At 46.6% G+C, this 17,027-nt stretch overlaps 1 long non-coding RNA gene across 1 annotated transcript; it reads left to right on the forward strand.

The window, feature by feature from the left end:
• The first annotated feature begins 339 nt into the window (after positions 1–339).
• Positions 340–13,170, forward strand: LOC142904853 (uncharacterized). The gene is made up of 3 exons (XR_012929470.1): positions 340–1,518; positions 7,770–9,603; positions 12,943–13,170. It is a non-coding gene; the product is annotated as an uncharacterized LOC142904853 (long non-coding RNA).
• The last annotated feature ends 3,857 nt before the right edge of the window (positions 13,171–17,027 follow it).

A 17,027-nucleotide genomic window follows, 5' to 3' on the forward strand; every position in this document is an offset into this window, starting at 1 on the left:
TTCCATTCAGAGGATGAGAGGTGTCTTTATAAGCAGAGAATATTAATTTTGATACACTTTATTTCAATTAGCAGTTTTAACTTTTCTTTCACATCTCATTTGCCTTATTCCAGAGAAACTCTGCGGCCATTTTGTGTTGGGGATTAGTATTTTGGGGTTTTTGTGTTGTAGTTTAAAAGCTAGTACGAACACTTTATACTAGCTTTTTCGGATATACTAGCTAATATGGACTCTTTATGTTTGGCGTGTACTGTATGTTATGTTTGGGAGAGTAGAAAAACATTTGAACTATGCTGTACTAGTACAAGTAATCAAATTTTTGTTAGTAAAGACGTGTACATATTTCTATATAAAAATTGTGTCTGGGGTCAGTCATTTATCAATAGAAAAAAGGGTAACTGGTTAAGAAGTCCCTGCAAAATCGTACCCAGACACCCCAACGAATCCCAGTGACTGAGAAATACACTGGAATTTAGACAGTTAACCAGCGTGGGGGTGCTACATAAAATGGAGGCATCGCTGGGATAATTCTATTTTAATATTGTTCCTGACCCAGACAATTAAGATAATTACATAGACAATTAGGCATAATACTTCAAATAGGAGCTAATTTAGAAAAAGTGGGAATATTTTCTGATCATAACGTACAAGAAAAGAAGAAGAAGAAAACACTATTTTTTTTTCACCGATTTATAAGCCTAGCTTCAATTTTGTTACAACAGCTCAGCTAAATAACCTCGCCAACAAATATAATGAAAGACATTCAACCATGGCACAATTACAGCATTGGTGTGAAGAGGAAAGCCTTCATCTTGAGTATGCCATATTGGTCAAAGGTGTTCCAGAAGACACAAGAAATTACTTTATTGAAGCAACACTACAGTCCATTAAAGTCTTTGGAAGAGTTAGAGTCAGAGGCAAGGTGTTTCACCCAAAGAAACAAAGCCTCACTGTGTTATGTGAGTGTAGGGAAAGAGTTGACTCCCGAAACCTCCCTTGAGATGTGATGCCCGAAGGAGGTGAGTCCCCATGGAAGATTTTGGGATCAACTGAAGAGGATGCTGAGACACTTGGGGAAAATACCGGACGAACCACAGAGAGGGTGGAAGCAAATGCTCTTCCTCCGCTTCACGCCTCCACATCCGAAGCAATAATCAGAGCTGTTGGATATATTCTACAGCAGAACCATAGATACACTAGCGACAGCAGTTCATTTAGGGGGTTGAGAACGTTCTCGGGAGTCATCCCTACACCACCTGGGGAAGAACAGCTTGATAGTTGGATAGAACAAGCTCGACTAATGATAGAAGAGTGCGAAGGATCTGACACAGAGAAGAGGCTGAAAATCATGGAGAATGTGAAAGGTCCAGCATTGGAGATTCTGCAAGCTGTTCGGTTTAATAACCCCAATGCCACTCCTAACGAGTACCTTGACGTCCTTGAGAACACTTTTGGTAGCTCTAACAGAGGTGAGGATATCTACTTTGCTTTCAGGATGTTATATCAGCGACTTGGAGAGTCACTTTCAGGTTTCTTGAGACGAATGGAGAGAGCCTTGAACAAAGTCATCCAGAAGGGAGGTTTGCCATTTGCCTCCGCTGACCAAGTGCGTCTTGACCAATTAATCAAAGGGGCGACTGTTGTGGAAAAGAGCGAAGATGCTGATGCAGGAATACTGGGAGAATAAGCTATTTAATAAACAGACAATCAAACAATAAGATCGGAGCTCCGAGACACAAACACAGTACAACCAGCGGAACGGAAGCAACAGGTGCAACAGCTCAGAGGTATGCGAGTGTGAGTGCACAGAGCAAAAAGGAAGAAGGTCTCTTATACACTGGACTGGGAGGGGATAAGATAATGAAATAACAGAAGGAGAACACAGAGAAACAAAACAACGATTATAAGGCAAGTGGCTGATTTCATGGCTCATATCCTGCACGGCAATAAAGAGGCCCAACAGGATGGGCACATCCAGGGCAGGCAGAAAAAAACAGAATGAATACAATGCATATATGGACAGAGAAAACAGAAGACTATTATATGGTATCTATGGTCACTATAGTCATGAGTGCCTGTGCGCCATGAGCTCTACACATGAGTAATACTCACGTGGTAGCCGCCTGATGACCATGCGGCTGCTATGATTCAAACAGTTTACACGTGCTACTAATGATCATACAATAAGAATCAAGATAAAAGAATGAATCAAGATAACCTAAGAACACAGGAATACTTTTCCATTACATTCCCCCCTTTTGATCATTCTTGATCACAGGACACACACGTGAAAACATCCATACAAACATCAATTCGTACCCACCATCGGCTTCGGATACAAACATCATAACTTGGACTGTTACACTTCCCGTGATCGAAAAGGCAGGAATTTGTAAGGCACATGTTCATACAATGTTACTGTTACTTTGGCAAAGAATTTTACTAAAACATTAACCTATAAATCATAGTTATGCATGCTAAAAAAAAGAATACTACTGAACATCTAACATCGCGTATGGTGCTGTGTTTCAAGTCAAGTCAGTTTCGAGTCAATGTCATCGAAATCGTCATCTTTAATAATGAGATCTGGAAATTCTGGGTACTCGGCGAACACATCGTTGTGGGTGTTGTTGAAGTCACACCCAGGATAAGGGCAGCTGAAGCCCCACGTATCTGGAAATCCGTTAACACTGACAAACATTCCTTCTGACATGCTCAAGTGATTTCGCGTGTCGGCCGTCTGGTAGCCAGTCAGATGAAAAGTGAACACCCTGTTGACACAACGCTTAATCAGAGGAACAAAACAGCAGATGATAACCGAGATGACAATGAGAACAGTAATGATGGGAGTGAGCAGCTTTATCAACCACACTTTCCACTGCCCTAGAGAGAGCCATGACCACCAATCCCCGTCCGGGGCGCCTTGGTCAGACATCTCGGCAGCAGAAAGTTGTTTGAGGCTATCTAAAGCCTTGGAGATTGCTCCACCATCTGCAGCATTATCTGGAATGTACGTACAGCAAGATGTGCCTACAATGTGACAAACACCACCCTGGGGTGCAGTGAGTAGGTCTAACACCATACGATTCTGAAGGACCATTAGACGAATAGCATTCAGCTCCTGGCTGATGGATGAGGTAGCATTCAGTGTCAAATTGGTCAATTGCGATAAACTGTAGTGAAGTGTATTGGAGAACAAAAGAAGCTTTCCCACCCCTGTCCAGGGGAACAGTGAAAGAGCAACTTTAGCAGGTTCTGGAAACACTTTGAAATCGCTAGGAACATTACTTCCCCACATTGCGTCGTGCGGTGCATATGGTGATGCAGCTCTCTTCACGCGTGTTATGTTGGAGACAGACTTAACCATAGTCGGATCTGCTTTCTCCGAGGAAGACACGTCTTTAGCAGCATAGACAACATACGTGTGATCGGAGATACGCACCAGTGCACATACACCATTCCATGTGGGAGGAAGGAAGAGGTAGACCTTGTGGTCGCATAACCAGTAAAACCCATCCAGGACGCGTGTACCCGCGTCTCCTGCACTCTTGGAATGGCAAATAGTTTGTTTACCGTTCGGCAGCAGTACACTCGTCACTAACTTAAGATCGGATTGGCCTCTGTACTGGCGTTTGTGCAAACACATAGGCGGCGCAGACAATACACTTTTACATGCAGACAGTGAAATATTTCCCAAAAACGGCCCTGTGCCGTTGTGAAGGAAACAAATAGAATACTTCTGGTTGGGGTCGACTACAGTTACACCAATATGTAGCATTCCGGATGCGGGGGGACTAGCCAGAACCCATGGGCGCTGACCAGTCATACGGGAACAATTCACCATCCTTGATGTATTATTTACATGTTCAATCAATGGACCAAAATCAGACGACTTTACAGTAATGGCAGGGTCAAACAATCTTTTATCCACTGACCCGGCTACCATTCTATGCATGCAAAGTGTAGTCCCTTTCTTCAGAGCAACAGCTCCGAAGGCTGGTTGAACAGTCGACCACGGCATGCGAGAACAAACAAAACAGTTCACGTGTCCTTGAGCTCGTGCTGCAGAGTTTGCGTAACGCCACCAGAGATTGGTTGCGTACGGGTGTGCAGGAGTCTTCAGTGAATGTATGGGCATGTCCGTTGTGGCCCACCTTTTGTGTCGGTCAGCCCGTCCTGGCTGAGCAACACTGATGTTCATGTGAGGTGTAGTGTAAAGTGTGGTGTCAGGTGAAAACGCAGGTGAAACAGCAGGGTGTGCTGGAACAGGAGTGCCGGAGGCAGTGATGGTGGCGTTGCCACCTTCTCCTCGGAAACTCTTCGTGCTATCCAAGCACCAGATTGTGAAAACGATGATCCCGCTAATGAGGGCCAGGTAGGCCAGCGTGCCCTGATAGAGTAAATGTACCTCCCACTTCTCTTACATTGAGGAAGTTCTTCTGCACGAATGAGCGACAATGTGGCTCCGCTGTCGGCTAAAAAAGTGATGTCTTTACCCATAATTCTAAGGGTGACACGTGGCAGTTTCTGAAACGCAGCTTCGGTGTACAATGTGTATGTAGGTGGAGGAGAAATGTGACAACATTCTAATCTGTCGATGGTGTTCAAAATCCGGTCACGCAAATCAACCTCGGACTCTATGTCAGTGTCGGTGTCACTGTCTGTGTCGTCACAGCACTCAGTCAAGTCTGAATTGCTGTCAGAACACGAATCAGCAGCATTATGTAAATCAAAATTTGTTTCAGAATAATTATCATCAAAACATGAAACAGTGTATGTGTCTGCAGCTGCAACATCAAACTCTGAATCAGTATAAGTGTCAGCAGGGAAAAGGGTGTTCGAGGGGACAGCAAGCATTTCTTCATTGCAGGAAGCGTGTTGCATGTGTGTGTGTGCATCACTTCCCTGCGAAGACGCTGTAGGCTGGGGTTCCGTCTCGCTGGATCCATGCCGTGTCCCGCACTCCACCCTCCTTCCTCAGTTGCTCTGAGTTGGATCCTCTTCGAACCGTGCTCGCCGGTTCCCTTTTGATTCTTTTACCTGGTCCTCACGCTCTCTTTCTTGGTTCTGTCCTTGGCGTCGGCCTTTGTCCCGACACTGTCTGGCCCAGTGTCCCATTCGACCGCAGATGTGGCACTGACCTTTTTCGTACCTGTCGGCCCTCTCTCTCTCTCTACTGGGGGCCCTTCTCCTGTCGTTGGTGAGGGTTTTCATCATGGCGAAGGTCGCACGGTTCATCTTTTTGTCCTCTGCCTCGCCGGCTTCTCGCATCAGTCTGTCTGCGTGCTCTGCGTGACTTTGCACTGTTGTCAGCCGGGCCACGTCAATCCCCACGCAGCTCTTGTTGACTGCTTTGGTGATTTGTGGAAGCAGCCCGTTTCTGAAAGCGTTGATGAGGCCCTGCTCCCATGTGCCCAAGACACAGCCCAGGTCTGCCGGTTGCACCGCCCCTGAGAATTCGTTGTAAACTTCTGTTAGACGGTTGAGATATTTGTCGACAGCCTCACCTTTTTGTTGCTTGCATTTGGCCACTTTGGTGCTGTCGCATTTGCGGGGAAACTTGACCTTGATGTGTTCAATCAGGCCCTGAACCGCCAGCGTGTAGTGGTGGTTCGCTGCGTCTGTCCAGACGGGAGTCGTCATTCTCCGCTCGCTTCAATGGGCGGAAGGAAGGCCATGGTGCCCCTCATGTCTTTCTCTGTCCATGGGCGGAAAATGAGGCATGGCTGCCCTTGTGGGCCCACTACCTGGACCATCGGCCTTTGATGAAGCTGCGCAGCCGCCTGCGACCTAGTGTGTCGGGGTTCGGCGTTTATCACCTTTCTCGGCAGCCTCTGTCCCCTCCTCCGGCGGTCCGTTTCTTCTCTGCTTAGGGTTTCGTCTGCATTGTCCAAGTCCGATGTCGTCAGTTCTTGGTCGTAACGCTGTAGTGGTAGAGTTGGATGAGAAACTGTGAGATCAGGCACAGCTGCTTGCGGAGCAGCCGGATATGGCTGAACCGCTGTGAACTGCACCGCTGCTGGTGGAGCTGTTACGACTGGCATAACTGGCAGTTGCAGGCGCTGTCAGCGGAGCTGTCGGGGGAGCGAGCGGGGGTGGCTGTGCTGCCTGTGGAGGCGCGAACGTCACCGGTGGGGCTGTTGGGACCACCGCTGGAGCTGCTGTTGCCTCCCTCTTCACCCTTTCTGTCTCTTGGGGTGATGGGCTCGCTGCGGCGCCGACCTGGAGGTGTGCAGGGTTTTGTTGTGGCAGAGCTGCTTGAGGGTAGGCAGGAGGAGGGTAGACAGGCAGGTCCAGGAGAGGGTCCCTCGGGCCTGTAAGAGAAGGATACAGACGAGTCGGTGCATCTGCACGCTTGTGCGTGAGTGGCTGCTTCTCTATCTCCTTTTCTCCCTCCTCTGGGGAGTGTGTGTGAATGTGTTCACCCTCTGCCGTTATCTCGGTCACCTCTGTGCTCCAGCGCACAGCGCTGTTGACACGTTTTTTCACTTGCTTTCTATCCCTGACTTCTGCTTCAGTTTTCCAAATTGAAAAACACCTTTCATGATTTTTTATGATCAGAACCACATAATCGTTTGGGATTTTTTGTTTTGCAATCTCTCCCTCTTCTATCTTCAGTTTCTCCCGGAGGTTTCTCAATTCCTCCAAACTCAGTGATCCCCCTGTTGGGAAACCATACCTTTCAACCCAGATTCCCAACATGTCAAGACAATCTGGACCGTATTTTTTCCTCATGTCGTCCACAATCGGCCCCGCCTGGGGAACAGCAGCAGCCACTATGCTCTGGTTCTTCCCCATCGTTTGTCTAGACCTATTACCCTGACTTTCACTAAGTTTTCACAAAACTTCAAGTCGGAAAATACACAGGCGTCCCCGTGCACCCCTTTTTCTAACTTAGGCGCAAAAAAGTGGAGAAAAAACTCACCCCTCCGGTAGCTGTCTACCAGAAGTTCCGGCTCACCTGCGGAGCGGGATTTCCAGTGTTGATTCAGAATCAACACCTACCTTGCAGCAACGGTTAACGTATGCACTCCGTTCTGCCCTGGGACCGTTCGCGGCGACAAGGGAAAAACAAACTCACTGGTCACTTTATAGGTCTGAGACAAGAACAATTACTTCTCACCCGATTTCTGAATCAGCACTTCCCCTCCAGGTTCGCTTGGATAGACGTGAAGCCGATCAGATCCACTCCTAGACGCCGATCCCCTCGTCCGCCTGATGACCATGCGGCTGCTATGATTCAAACAGTTTACACGTGCTACTAATGATCCCACAATAAGAATCAAGATAAAAGAATGAATCAAGATAACCTAAGAACACAGGAATACTTTTCCATTACAGCCACCAAATCCGATCTGATGATTTTAAATTTAAGGCTCAGAGAACAACGAGAACAACCACCTAACTTATATTTTGACCACTGCCAAGTTAAATGCAACGGGCCATCGCTGGTTGGCAGCGCTTTCAACTTACAATTTCACTTTACAGTACTGGCCCAGAATCAACAGCATCGCTGCTGATTCACTATCTCGCAACCCTCTCTCAAAAAAAGATGCTGAGTGGCAAAACATCTCTCCAGAAAGCGTCAAAGCCCTCTGTAAGGCCATCAGATGTGTGTGAAAAGAGGAAATTTAGCAAACTTGTCCTTCCTTGCGAGTTCATCCCATCTGTACTCAGACCGCTTCACGATGAGTCAGGGCATCTTGGGGTGGACAAAACCTTGGAACTCATTAGAGACTGGTTTTATTGGCCTAAGATGGGTGCTGAAGTGGGACAATATATACAAAATTTTGGGAGATGCATTGTCCAGAAAACACCCCCTCACAGGGTCGCGCCATTGAACCAGATTACTAGCAAAGGTCCCCTCGATCTGGTTTGCATTGATTTCCTATCTCTTGAACCAGATTCACAAGGCTATGGAAACGTTCTGGTAGTAACAGATCATTACACCAGATATGCTCAAGCGTTTCCAGCTAAAGACCAAAAAGTCTCAACAGTTGCCAAGATTTTATGTGAGTGTTATTTCGTACACTATGGACTCCCTGCCCGCATACATTCAGACCAAGGGAGAGATTTTGAAGGCAAGTTGATCCATGACCTTTTGAAGATGTTCGGGATTCAAAAATCTAGGACTACTCTTTACCATCCCCAAGGAGACCCTCAACCAGAGAGGTTTAATCGAACCTTATTGTCCATGCTTGGGATGCCGGATCCAATTCGGAAACAGAAGTGGAGTCAAAACATCAGTCAATTGGTACATGCCTATAATTGCACCCGAAATGACTCAACAGGGTACTCCCTTATCGGTTGATTTTTGGAAGAGAAGCCTCACTGTTGTCCTGAACTCGAGACTATGACTGTTTTGTGTAGGCCTTTTTCTTTTTCTTTTTTTTTTAACAGCAAAAAGCCCATCCTGAGATGATGTTTATTGTGGCTGGAGACTTCAACAAGGCCTGTTTAAAGACTGTGTTACATCTTCATTTGACTGTAGTAGATTCAACCTATTTGTATTTTATTTATCCTTTCAGACTTGTCATTTTCATCATTTTCACCATCATTATTAGTTGTAAACCTTTCATCCTACCAACTGGAATACAAACCTTGAAATCATCTCTCCTCCTCCGTGTATCCTTACCGATATCCCATCCTGTATCGTGTAAACACCCTAAAGAAACAGACACCTATGCCAAATTGTATGTACGCACAAAAAACAATCGTACGCCCGTTTCCACGTTCACGTTCGGATGTACAAAAAGTGACTTGACTGACGGAAATGTGCGTGGCTTCATGTCAAGTCACAAACAGGCGTATGTACATTTCTGCACTTGTTGGTCCGTTTTTTCGACACTTACTGGTTATGCTGGGAAACAATTACTGAAGCGGTTTCAAATAGGCTTTGATGAACAACACATACATTTATATTGATTATTACTAAATCATGCGTGCACAGAGGTGTAAAAAATAAAGGTAACAAAGTCAGCAGAGGCTCATTCATTCATTCATTCATTCATTTTCCATACCCACTTCTTTCTGAGCTCAGGGCCACGGGGGTCTGCTGGAGCCTCTCCCAGCTGTCTTAGGGCAAAGGCAGGGTACACCCTGGACACGTCACCAGTTCATTGCAGGGCCTGCAGCAGAGGCTCTATTCAGTAAGAGGACTCAAGAATGGGAAAGCACCGGGAATCAATAACATCACTGCCGAGTTACTTAAAGCAGATACTGAGTTTTCAACAAAGAAGGTACATCAATTGGTGGAAAGGACATGGAAGCATGAGAAAGTCCCAAAGAACTGGAAAAGAGGGCTTATAATCAAACTTGCTAAGCAAGGAAATCTCAAAGAATGGAAGAACTCAAGAGGTATCACTCTTCTCCCTGTTGTAGGAAAGACACTTGGCAGGATCCTGAAGGTAACATTATGTTTTAATCAAGATGCTTGAGCATAATCATATACTCACTGATATAAATATGCATAATTATATAATCATTGATATGAACATGTTTAATCCAGTAAGTTAACCCATTCATAAGATGGGGAATGTATGCATAACATGCCTTGTAAGCTTTGTGCAGAGTAACATGATACCTAAGAGAGGACACAGGAATGTGGCCATCGTAAAACAGTCACCTTAGGTGACCTGCGGTACCAGGCCGAGAGAGGATCCAGCATCTCTCTACCAAGCATCTCAACCTCGGACCTCAGCCTGCATCTGGGACCAAAGGCAGCAGCAACATCCAATGAGACTGCGGTGCGGAGACCAGAGAGCCAATCAGAGGAGGACGTAATCTGAGCGCGCCAGCGAGAACAACTGGATGTTCTCTATCGAATAGACTGACCAAGGGACAAAGAGTCAGTCAGACTTCAGGACCTGATAGCACTTGTTGATGTTAGGCTTGAACTCGACCCAGAGCTCTGTATACTTGTATTCTGAATGAATTTGCATACTAAAGATAAAATCAGCATTCTTCTCCTAAGACTCTTCATTAAACGAACACGCGGATCGTCAGCACGACACTAGAAAATAAGGCGATCCAACAATCCTCATCGACAGTATCAGGAGCAGAATCGAAGCAAAGCTGAGCTGGACTTCCAGTGTACACTAGAAGACCAAGGAGAAATGTGTGAATGGTTTAACATCAACAGTGGCGTTAAAAGGATGCAACATGTCAGGATTTTTCTTCTTAACGATCATGGATTGGTTAATGAGAAAAACAGTCAGGCAGGGAGAGAATGGAATTAGATGGAAGTTCACATCTAACCTGGGTGACCTGGATTTTGCAGATGAACTCCGCAGAGGCAGGTAAGTATGTGTAAAATGACTAAATAGAAGCCAATAACGCATTTCGCAGACTTTTCCGAGTTTCTACTTTGTTTCGAAGTGTGTGTTCTGACCGTCAGTGAAGATTTTCTTTTTCATGCTGAGATCATTTGCAGAATGAAAGAAATTCCAAGGGGCAAAGTTCCCCCCCCCCAAGGATATGCATATATTTATGGAGGCGTTCTGAGGGAGGAACGGTGTGTGCACTTGTTTACGCTGAGTTCCACGATGATCGGGATGTACAAAGGAAACATGCGTGGATTTGTATCTTTGCAACATTTCAAACATTTTGATTTTTTTGGACGAAAGCAGTTTTCCGGATTTGAATGTACATCAGGTTTAAGGATGAACGCCACATACGTTTTTGAACATGAAGCCCCAGGATGTTTACGCTGTAGTCAGAGCTAACTTAAAGCAGGGCATTAAAGCAGCCAAAGAGGACTATAAAGGAAGGTGGAAAACAGCTGGCTGACAGCAACCCAAGGCAGATGTGGCACGGTCTACACTACAGTATCTGACCAACTACAAGGCTAGGATGCAGATGCCTCACTGGCAGAGGATTTAAATCTCTTTTTCACCCACTTTGAGGCAACGGGATCTCATTCTAAACCACCCCTATCCCCGTGGCACTCGGACAACCTGTTTGAGGTACATGAACATCAGGTGAGGGGTGTTCTGAAAGCTATGAATCATCATAAAGCAGAAGGACCACATGGGGTACAGGGCAAAGTACTGAGGCATGTGAAGAACAACTGTCAGGGATCCTGACGAGGATTATTAACACCTCCCTGAAACAGGCCACCGTACCACCTTGCCTGAAAGCAGCCACCATTATATGCCCTCAAGAAGCCCACAATAAGCAGCCTTAATGACCACATGCCGGTGGCGCTAATGTCTGTGGTCATGAAATGCTTCGAGAGGCTGTTTCTACACCATCTCATGTCCCACCTACCAGAGTACTTTGACCAACACCAATTTGCCTACAAGGTAAATAGGTCAACAGCTGATGCCGTCACCACTGTCCTCCACACTGCTGCGAGCCACACAGAAAAACAAGGGACTTTTGTGCCGATAGTTTTTGTAGATTTTAGTTCAGCATTTAACACCATCCTGCCAAACATCCTTATCAAACAGCTGACCAACCTGGACATCACCTGTGCCTGGATAAACAACTTCCTGACAGACCACACAGCAAGTAAGGGTGGGACCCCACACATCCCCCACTGGAACACTCAGCACATGACTCTGCTCAATGCTGCGTGCTCAGTCCCTTCCTGTACACCATCGTCAAGTTCACTGATGACACCACGGCGGTGGGTCTCATCTCCAACGGCAATGAGAAATTGTATAGGGAGGAGGTCCAGAAACTAGTCATGTGGTGTTCAGCGAACAACCTCTTGCTGAGCACCAGCAAAACCAAGGTGATGGTGATGGACTGGAAAACAGACCACACTCCCCTGTGGATAAACGGTACCTGTGTGGATATAGTGACTTCCTTCAGGTTTCTTGGTGTGCATGTGGCTGAGGACCTGGCCTGGCACACCAACAGAGCGGTGATGATCAGCAAAGACTGCATTTCTTGAGAATGCTCAGGAAAAGTCATTGCAGGACAACCTGATGGAGATGCTTGATCACTCCACAGTGGAGAGTGTTCTGTCCAGCTTCGTTTTTTGACATATGCTGATACAGTCTGACACGCCGGCCTCACTTTAAAGGACAGGACAGCCCAGCAGAGGATCATAATACTGGCACAAAAGATCATCAGCAACCCTCTGCCCTCCCTGGACAACATTGCAGGATCTCTGCGACTGACCAGGGCAAAGAAAATCTTTTAGGACTCCACCCACCCTGGTCACAGCCTCTTTAAACTGCTGTCCTTCGGCAGACGGTGCAGGGCCTTCAGGCAACACACCAACAGACTCAGAAACACTTCTAATCCCTGGGCCATCAGGCTCCTTTATAATAACTTGTGTAATATATGAGTGATATGTGTGGAGAGTGAGTCTGCTGTATTTTTAGCGTGCTGTATTTTATTGCTCTTATACTGTGGACTTTTATACATGTTTTTATTCAATTTTACTTTATTGATTGCTGTTTATTAATATTTACTTATATTTTTTTGCTATTCTTTGCACTTTGGTATGGGCATCCTGATCGAATCACATTTTAACTTGGGTACAATAAAGCTATTTGATTTCAGTTCCATTTGGTCATCGGCCGATCCATCTGAAAAAGGAGTTGTATCACCTACTGATCAGCTGTTTGTCTCCTGTTGCCAGGAGAGACAGGCTGGGAAGAGAGAGAGGTGTGACCAGCTGGGATGTCACTTCCCCAAACAAGCCAAAAACAAACACAAACAGGCCAGTTGAACTTCCTTTCTCCTCTTTGTACTCTGGCTTCTTTTCTCAGCCGCTGTCACACAGAAATAGCAGCAGGCGGCTGACTACTGCAGCTGCTCCCACAGAGATGGAGGCTGAGATGTGGAGGGAGGGCTGAGCAGGCAGCCAAACATACGGCAGGTTTTTGTGTGGTGCATTTTCACCGTGGGTTACAGTGGAGCCACAGTGATACAATCCCATAGAGCCACCGTACAGAAACCTCTTGGGTAACATGATATTCAAGAGAGGACCCATTGTAAAACAGTGACCTTAGATGACTGCCGGATCCAGGCCGAGAGAGTATCCGGTGTCTTTCTACAAAGCATCTCTAACTCGGACCACAGCCCACATCTGGGAACACAGACAGCAGCAACATCGAATGAGGGTGGGATGCGGAGACCAGACAGTCAATCAGAGGAGGACGTAATCTGCGAGTGCCAGCAAGAACAACTGGATCTTTTCTATCTATAAAGACTGATGAGTCTGGCTCGTTAGCACGATGCTCGAAAATAAGGCGATCCAACAATTTGGGGGAATGATGCATTGACTATGGGGTTCAGCCAAGACCAGTGTAATTGCTGCGGCCAGAAGGGTCACTGGCGAAACAGTTGACCATACCACCAGATACCAAAAGTGATGAGAGGAGCCCCAGGCTTCAGTGTGTATCCAGATCCCCCTCCCTGGTCACAGTCAAACTGGGGAGGTAGGGCAGTGGCGAGATTGCAGCATCAGGCTCCTAACCCCGGGTCCCCACTGCAGGTTCAAGATACCATGGGGGACTGGTCACATGGCAACCTGTAGTGATGGGCCCAAGGGGCCCCTGCGGACGAGGCACTGGCAGACTCCCTTAGCCGCATGACGGTGCAAGGAGGAGGACACCCCTTCCTGGTTGACTCGGGAGCCAGCTATTCCACCATCTCATGGAATGTTTCACCAGAGATGATCTCATCTGACACCGTCGAGCTTGTTGGGTTCTCGGGATGACCAGAGAGACTGCCGTTTTCTGTACCGTTGGTGACTCATCTCGTCAGACTATATTGCATCCCTTTGTGATTTCACTACATTGCCCAATTAACTTGTTGGGGCGAGATCTCCTTGTGAGGACAGGGGCAGCCATATTGTGTGTAGTCACAGGCCTTGTGGTGCGATTTACAAATGGGACACAACTGAACTGCTCAATGCTACACGAAATCCCACCCCAGATCAGGGGGTGTGGGCAGACATCTGCTGGGGAGAACTTGAGCCGGAGACCTCGCATTGTGTCGGTGTTGTGGCGCTGTTTCAGAGCTGGAGGCCCTGGTTGTCTATGCTATATCCTGTCGCCCTGCAAGCTGACCCCTATCATGTCATCCTATTCTACGGCCCGATAATAATGAGGGGTATCAAGAAGCATTTAGAGAACAGTTGCAGGGAACTTTTTGGACAATTATGTCACTGTGTTTGTTGGTTGGGCCTGAGGGTATGGCTATGTTGGTTGATTTTACGGCTAAACAGAACGAGTGGTAAGAAATGGCGTAGGAGGCGTGTCCTCACGTTACCCTCGATATCCTGACTTGGGCTCTTCTCAAATTCCTAGGCTGTTTTATTCTCCCTCAGAGAGTAGTTACAAGATAGTACATGCAACCACTAATTCAGTGATATTACAACACCGCCACATTCAAAGGTTTCATGGGAGAGAAAAGACTGACCATCCCGATAGTGCACATATGTTAAATTCGCTCCCGGACACACTGTGGTCCGCAGGCTCAACGGATGTGGGACTGACCGTTGAGCCAGTTACATTTGTCATCTCAGATTACACACCCATCCGGCAGAGCCAATATAATCATAAACCACCTGCAGAGGAAGGCATTCAAGATGCAGTGGAAGGGCTCTTAGCTTCCAGTCTCCAGCGTGCCACTTGTGATTGCATTAGTGCATTTTTAACCACTAGGGGCAGTAAAGCGCAAAACTACGGCTAGTTTCACCTGAAAACGAATAAGAATCAACTTCCTGTTTGCGGACTATATCAAGTCACTCGTTTTAATTCTACTGCAGCTCGTCCGAATTATCGGAAGTCATGGACAAAGCCGGTTAATGGTCTTAAAGCGCCGACTAAAGAGAAGAGCAGCATGGAGAAGGAAGAGGGCAACAGCATTTGTCTCTGCTCTGATAGCCGTGGAACCAGAAAGATGCGTATGGATCCGAGTGAGGAGTAACGATTGGTGGGACAGAGTGGCGATGACTTCATTTTCGGATGAACAGTGGCTGGAACATTTTGGGATGCAACGTCCCACATTTAATCTCATATGTGGGAAACTGCGACCGCTGCTCCACTGACAAAATACGCTGATGCGGAATAACATTTATTAGCATCCTAATAAGAGTCTAACAAAAATGATTTGTTTTCGCTTCTTGTTTGTAACTTTATAATGACGAGGCCGGGAGGTGGGGCGCCGACCAAGTACGTACACGGGAGAGGTGAGTGGAGTCTGAGGTCGTTAATGTGGACTGAGATTGCATTCTGTTCACATGTCCGTGAGGAATGCCATGCGAAGTGTCGAAACCACCTCCCTGAGGTGGTTTGAGTGATCGGATGACAATACGGATTTGGACTGTTTCCACTTGATTACTTGGTGTGGTTTTTGCCGATCGGAACACGAAAAACGCTTGAAATGACCAAGTTCAAACAGGGCCTCTGACTCCACTGCAGAGCTCCTTCAGTGACAGACTGCTTCACCCAAGTGTGTGAACGAACGCTATCGGAGGTTCTTTCTTCCTGCAGCTGTCAGACTCTACAACAAGCAGCGCTCCCAGTAGATTGCACACTCTGCACATACACTGTATTTGTAGATATGTTCATATTTTATTTTATTTTATTTAATCTAATTTTTATTCTTAAATTGCTTAGATATTTTTTGTTTCTGTTTTTTTCTACTACTTAATTCTATTTGTGATTTACATATACTTGTTTGCACTGCTTTTTATTGTGTGTTGCTATCCACCTTTGCTGCTGTAGTGATGGAAATTTCCTCACTGTGGGACAAATAAAGAAAAACTTATCTTATCTTATGAGGTACATAAACATCAGGTGAGGGGTGTTCTGAAAGCTGTGAACTGTCATAAAGCAGCAGGGCCAGATGGGGTACTGGGCAAAGTACTGAGGGCCTGTGCAGACCAAATGTCTTCTTCGTCCTCAAGAAGTTCACAATAAACAGCCTTAATGACTACATTCTGGTGGCTCTAATGTCTGTGTTCATGAAATGCTTCGAGAGGCTGTTTCTACGCCACATCATGTCCCACCTCCCGGAGAACTTTGACCAACACCAATTTGCCTACAAGGCAAATAGGTCAACAGCTGATGCCGTCACCACTGTCCTCCACACTGCTGTGAGCCACACAGAAAAACAGGGGAACTGTGTCCCGATACTCTTTGTAGATTTTAGTTCAGCATTTAACACCATCCTGCCAAACATCCTTATCAAAAAGCTGACCAACCTGGACTTCCCACCCATCATCTGTGCCTGGATAAACGACTTCCTGACAGACCGCCACAGCAAGTAAGAGTGGGGCCCCACACATCCCCCACTCAAACACTCAGCACGACTCTCTTCAATGCTGCACCTCCCTCCACCACTTGAACATCATCGTCAAGTTCGCGGACGACATCACATTGGTGGGTGTCATCTCCAACGGCGATGAGACAGAGTACAGGGAGAAGGTCCAGAAACTAGTCATGTGGTGTTCAGCGAACAACCTCTTGCTGAACACCAGCAAAACCAAGGTGATGGTGATGGACTAGAGGAAGAGGAGAGCACACCAGGCCCCCCTGTGGATCAACGGTACCTGTGTGGATATAGTGTCTTCCTTCAAGTTTCTTCATGAGGACCTGGCCTGGCACACCAACAGAGCGGCGATGGTCAGCAAAGCAGAGCAAAGACTGTATTTCTTAAGAATGCTCAGGAAGTGTCACCTGCAGGACAACCTGATGGAGAGATTTTATCACTCCGCAGTGGAGAGTGTTCTGTCCAGCTTTGTTTCAAGGATGGCGTGACAATGGGCACAGCCGCCCTGTGGCCTGAGGAGGAGAACTACTACAAGATCAGCAGCAGGTTGAGGGTCTCTGCTGACACCTGGTTCAATCCTGGCACCCAGTTCAAATGCGTCGTCAGGTTTTTTGATGGGACCAGTGACATAATTAAGACGGATATAGTTAATGGTGAACCAAGTGAGTTGACTAGCTGGGAAATAACCAAGTCTTTGTGTTTAACCTGTCTCAGCTCCAGCAAACCCCAGTCTTTTGTCTATTTCACTGCAGAAGAAAATTGCCAAGTGACACCACAGACGGTGAAGC

The sequence above is a fragment of the Nelusetta ayraudi genome, unplaced genomic scaffold (genome assembly GCF_046127955.1).
Source record: "Nelusetta ayraudi isolate G7.1 ecotype Tasmania unplaced genomic scaffold, CSIRO-AGI_Nayr_v1 ptg000133l, whole genome shotgun sequence".
NCBI lineage: Eukaryota > Metazoa > Chordata > Actinopteri > Tetraodontiformes > Monacanthidae > Nelusetta > Nelusetta ayraudi.